The sequence below is a fragment of the Salmo trutta genome, chromosome 16 (assembly GCF_901001165.1).
Source record: "Salmo trutta chromosome 16, fSalTru1.1, whole genome shotgun sequence".
Lineage (NCBI taxonomy): Eukaryota > Metazoa > Chordata > Actinopteri > Salmoniformes > Salmonidae > Salmo > Salmo trutta.
In genome coordinates, this window is record NC_042972.1 from 46,388,209 (window position 1) to 46,394,582 (window position 6,374).

At 39.1% G+C, this 6,374-nt stretch overlaps 1 long non-coding RNA gene across 1 annotated transcript; it reads right to left on the reverse strand.

Moving 5' to 3' along the window:
* Positions 1-546: 546 nt before the first annotated feature.
* On the reverse strand, positions 547-3,889 carry LOC115150863 (uncharacterized). Its single transcript, XR_003867166.1, has 3 exons — positions 3,787-3,889; positions 3,542-3,606; positions 547-732 (listed from the first exon to the last, which is right to left on the reverse strand). It is a non-coding gene; the product is annotated as an uncharacterized LOC115150863 (long non-coding RNA).
* Positions 3,890-6,374: the final 2,485 nt, after the last annotated feature.

Sequence of the window (6,374 nt, forward strand, 5' to 3'; positions counted from 1 at the left end):
TGGTGGGGGGCTGAGTGCATTGCTGAGTTATTCCCTGCATGTGCTGCACAGGTGCTTGGTCCACCTGCTGTGTGTGATGCTCGTATACCATTGGCACTGATGTGTCACTAAGGGAATACTTGGTCAATAGGAGCATACTAACATTCAAAAAATCATTATTTACACTTTGGTACACAAATATGTGGTATACTTTCACAATTATAAGTATGTTTGAATTTACAACAAACAAATTCACAAAGTAAAATCACTTTCAATTTGCATAGATATTCAATCAATATTCACATTACTTTTGAGATGATTTTCTTGTCATTTGTTAAAATACATTCTAACTATGACTTTAATCAAACTGATAAAAACGTATAACTACTGAACACAAATTGTATAGTGTCTAGTTTACACGTATAATGTGACAACTGCTGAATACATGAATATATTAATTGATGTACATTTACTTTTCAGATAAAACAACTAAACAGATAAATACTAGATTGTCATCCTCCATCAGCCAGTGTGCTTCAATAGAACAAAGTGGAAAGAGTCCCTCTATAGACAGGTCGGTTGTTTAGCAACACAACCGACCTGTGCGCAACTATTTCCTCTCCAAATGTTTATTGAAAACATAATCACATTTGCACAATGAGCACTTGTTGTCTCTCAAATACATCCTTACCAATCTTCCCTTTAAGCTGCATGCACGCAGTAGCCCAAGACTGCCTCGCAGCTTCCCCAGGACTGCCAGGGAGAGCACAAGAAAAATATCAGCCCAAGGAGAGAAGCATGAGATTGAACTTGCTAGAGTTTTCCATGTTAGTTAACACTATCAATGTTTCCCTTTACTCTGGCAATTGTGATGGAATCAATAAATATTAGCCACTTTCAATGCAGCATACAGAAACAAAGCAAACTATTCAAGACTTAGAATGCAAACAAACTATGCAAGAGATTTTGTTGGAGGCAGAAGACATCAGAGTAGGATTCTATTGTGCATGACTCAGCCCGTACTCTACACAAACCGGTGCAGCATAACCAATCAGAGCTGTAGTAGGCCTAGAGTGCATCAGACAGTACAAGTCAGAGCAAAAACCAAGCCATGAGGTTGAAGGAATTGTCCGTAGAGCTCCAAGACAGGATTGTGTCGAGGCACAGATCTGGGGAAGGGTACCAAAACATTTCTGCAGCATTGAAGGTCCCCAAGAACACAGTGGCCTCCATCATTCTTAAATGGAAGAAGTTTTGAACCACCAAGACTCTTCCTAGAGCTGGCCGCCCGGCCAACCTAAACAATTGGGGGAGAAGGGCCTAGGTCAGGGATGTTACCAAGAACCCGATGGTCACTCTGATAGAGCTCCAGAGTTCCTCTGTGGAGATGGGAAAACCTTCCAGAAAGACAACCATCTCTGCAGCGCTCCACCAATCAGGCCTTTATGGTAGAGTGGCCAGATGGAAGCCACTACTCAGTAAAAGGGAAAGGGGGATACCTAGTCAGTTGTACAACTGAATGCCTTCAACTGAAATGTGTCTTCCACATTTAACCCAACCCGTCTGAATCAGAGAGGTGCGGGGGTCTGCCATAATCGACAGCCACATTTCGGCATCCGAGGAAAAAAAGGCACATGACAGCTCACTTGGAGTTTGCCAAAAGGCACCTAAAGGACAGACAATGAGAAACAAGATTCTGTGGTCGGATGAAAGCCAAGCGTCTGGAGGAAACCTGGCACCATCCCTACGGTGGCAGCATCACGCTGTGGGGATGTTTTTCAGTGGCAGGGACTGGGAGACTAGTCAGGATCTAGGAAAAGATGAATGAAGCAAAGTACAGAGAGATCCTTGATGAAAATCTACTCCAGAGGGCTCAGGACCTCAGACTGGGGAGAAGGTTCACCTTCTAACAGGACAACAACCCTAAGCACACAGCCAAGACAACGCAGGGGTGGCTTTGGGACAAGTTTCTGAATGTCCTTGAGTGGCCCAGCCAGAGCCCAGACTTGAACCCAATCGAACATCTCTGGAGAGACCTGAAGATAGCTGTGCAGCAACAGTCCCCATCCAACCTGACAGAGCTTGAGAGGATCTGCAGAGAAGAATGGGGGAAACTCCCCTAATACAGGTGAGCCAAGCTTTTGTAGCATCATACCCAAGAAGACTCGAGGCTGTAATCGCTGCCAAAAATGCTTCAACAAAGTACTGAATAAAGGGTCTGAATACTTATATAAATGTGATATTTTCGTTTTTTATGTTTAATAAATATGCCAAAATGTCTAAAAATCTGTTTTTGCTTTGTCATTATGTGGTATTGTGTGTAGATTGAAGAGGGGGGAAAACTATTTTATCCATTTTAAAATAAGGCTGTAACGTAACAAAATGTGAAAAAATTCAACGAGTCTGAATACTTTCCGAATGCACTGTATATGCAAATAGACCATTGCCAAATATCGGTCTGTTCCATTTACTTTGAACTGGACTGTGTTTACAGCTGTGGTCATGAGTAGAAGTGCTTGTTTTGAGATCAAAGCAAAAGCTGCATGTAGCCACATGTGCACATTTTGTTCATATCCTTCGCTAGTTAGTGATTTATTTGCCCAGTGGTAGATCATTTGTAGTCAGCAATAGGGGAGGGATTGCTTACTACAAGAGCACAAAATGTGTACATTTTTAGACGTCTTTCAAAAGCAAGTCAGGTAAAAAGCTTTTTTTGGTATTTTTGTCTTAAAGGGGCGGTGTTGTATTTTGAGACAGGCTTGAATAAGCTAAGTAGCCAATAGGCAGAGGGTAGCATAATTTCTCTGATTCTCTGTAAGAATGGTATGGAAATAATAATATTTTTTTTATTTTGTAAATAATAATATTTTTTTTATTTTGTAAAATGATTTCTTGCATCCAACAACACCACAACATTTGCAGTCACCTCCATGTCTGAAGGACAAGCGGATAAACAGGTTAATGTCAAGCCCTGCATGTTTTTTTTCATAATTCTCATGGAATGTACACCTACATTGAACACCACACATTGGCTGCTCCTGTAGGCTAAATAATAGAACAGTTGTTTCCATGTACAAATGTTGTGGCATGGATTTTTTCCATTGTTTTTGATGGTAGGCCATTTTGGTAGGCCTACATTATGATCAAATAGCCACAGTAGCGTACTTGGCCACTGTTAAAACTGTAACTTAAAGCGGCTACAGCCTCCGTGTTGACAGTAAACGTGCACTGGAAGTTGCACAGAATTTTCACAATGTTCAAGTTTGCGCTCAGCAGACCTGACATTTGCTCAGTGCAGAAAAAAAATTGAGGGAACATTGATCCTTACAGTTGTTGGTTTGTTAGCTTGCAAATTTTTGCTATATTAGTATAAATATTACATCAGTCAAAGACCTCGAAACAAGTGTGGAACTATGGGGGACAGAGAAAGTGAGAGAGGTTTCCAGTACAAGTAGTTACAGTTTTTTTCCAATCGCTTTGGTGCTATTTTCAAAAGTATGTTGTGAATTTTAAAACTCCAAACTGGTAACACTTGTAATGCAGAAAGTCTTATATTACAAACCTTTTATTGTCCATTCATTTTGTTTGGAGACGTCTTTCACCACACCACCATTGATCCAAAGTTTACTGTGAAATACCACGAGAACATTGATTTAATCATAATGTTAAAAAGTCAAACACTCTCAGTGTGTGTGTGTGTGTGTGTGTGTGTGTGTGTGTATTTCACAATGTTTTTAGAAGTCAAGCATTGTGTCTGTAGAGACACCTCATTAGAAAGCAACATAAAATATATGTAGGTCCCCTTACATCTGATACACAGATTGTGGCAATGGATGTGCTGGTATACAAACTGCTGAATCATGCTTCCAATGGACCTATTGACAGACTGCCTCTGTCCTTGAGAGGATAGCAGATAAATGCCAAGCACAACAAAGACATGGCAATCAATCCCTGAGAGTCTTCCCAAGTCCTGACTGATCCCTAAAATGGGGAAGACTTCTACAATGAATTTACAGTAATCTCACTTTACATCAAGTTACCGAATACCATGGAGTTATGGAGCTTTGAGGTGTAACTACATAGTAGTCAAGCAGGGCTGCCAACTTTTGAAGAAAGCTTGGAGTGAGATTTGCTAAGTGAATTTCATTGCACCCTGGCACAACCCTTAGAGTGAAAATGTTACCATTTTAAAGCTAATTTCCTGTAATTCCACATATTTTGACATGGTTTAGGCATATGACCAGGGTGGAAATTAATTTTTTTTTTTTAAAACAGGTCAGGTGTATTCAGGATGCTTTGTACATTAAATGAACACTCAATTTTACGACTTTGTTACTTTGAGATTTTTGGGGGAAGAAATTTCAAATACAATTTTTATTGTATTGGTCGATGGCAGTGAGTAACCAAATCATAGATTGCAATCTCCTTGTCCATAAACTGCTTTCAAGGTAAGGACACAAATATTTAGTAATTTGGGTGAACTATCTCTTTAAAATAGGTCTGGATGAAAATCCTGCTTGCTCTCCAGGAGGGTCGGCCAAGTGCTGGGTGTTTGAAAATGTTCTTGTTATAATAATACATTTCTCAAAATCACCCAACATTCAATAAAAATCAAATGAATACATAATTCAGGTGGTTTATGTCTACTAGTTGAAGATGAAGTGGAATAAAGAAATATGTTTGGGAAATAACAGTAGTGTTCTTGCTGACAAACACACTAATTAGGCTATATTATAGCCCATTGTTAAGAATGATAATTGTTCTACTGATCAGACTAAATAAAGTAAAAAAATTATAAAATCTCCTGAAGACAAGATTACATAAATCTGCCCCTACACCCTAACCAAATTGTTTTTATATTTTCCCCACTCTAGAATCAAGCTTTTGTGTTCCCAATCTGTTTGACAAAATGATTTTCATAGTTATAAATCTGCTTGCATCCCACCCTAGTCAACAGCCAGTGGAATCGCGTGGCGCGAAATACAAATACCTCAAAAATGCTATAACTTCAATTTCTCAAACATATGACTATTTTACACCATTTTAAAGACAAGACTCTCGTTAATCTAACCACATTGTCCGATTTCAAAAAGGCTTTACAGAGAAAGCAAAACATTAGATTATGTCAGGAGAGTACCCTGCCAAAAATAATCACACAGCCATTTTCAAAGCAAGCATATATGTCACAAAAACCAAAACCACAGCTAAATGCAGCACTAACCTTTGATGATCTTCATCAGATGACACTCCTAGGACATTATGTTATACAATACATGTATGTTTTGTTCAATCAAGTTCATATTTATATCAAAAAACAGCTTTTTACATGAGCATGTGATGTTCAGAACTAGCATACCCACCGCAAACTTCCGGTGAATTTACTAAATTACTCATGATAAACGTTCACAAAAAAACATAACAATTATTTTAAGAATTATAGATACAGAACTCCTTTATGCAATCGCAGTGTCAGATTTTAAAATAGCTTTTCGGCGAAAGCACATTTTGCAATATTCTGAGTACATAGCTCGGCCGTCACGGCTAGCTATTTTGACACCCACCAAGTTTGGGGCTCACTAAACTCAGAATTACTATTAGAAAAATTGGATTACCTTTGCTGTTCTTCGTCAGAATGCACTCCCAGGACTTCTACTTCAACAACAAATGTTGTTTTGGTTCCAAATAATCCATAGTTATATTCAAATAGCTCCGTTTTGTTCGTGCGTTCAGGTCACTATCCGAAGGGTGACGCGTGAGCGCATTTCGTGACAAGAAATGTCAAAATATTCCATTACCGTACTTAGAAGCATGTCAGACGCTGTTTAAAATAAATTTTTATGCTATTTTTCTCGTAAAATAGTGATAATATTCCAACTGGGCAATGTTGTATTCATTCAAAGGCTGAAAGAAATGTTTTTAGAATTCTTGTGAACGCGCATCTCAGTCTCACTGTCCCCAGGCTGACCACTTACAAACTCTCCTGCTGTTCTTCGCCCAGAGACTGCAGACACCCCATTCCACTTTCTGGCGGCTTTAGAGAGCCAATGGAAGCCTTAGAAAATGTCACATTACAGCACAGATGCTGTATTTTCGATAGAGATGCAACAGAAGGACAACAAATTGTCAGACAGGGCACTTCCTGTATGGAATCTTCTCAGGTTTTGGCCTGCCATATGAGTTCTGTTATACTCACAGACACCATTCAAACAATTTTGGAAACTTTAGAGTGTTTTCTATCCACATCTACTAATTATATGCATATTCTTGTTTCTGGGCAAGAGTAGTAACCAGTTTAAATCGGGTACGTTTTTTATCCAGCCGTGCAAATACTGCCCCCTAGCCCCAACAGGTTATAGCCCATTGTTAAGAATGATAATTGTTCTACTGATCAGACT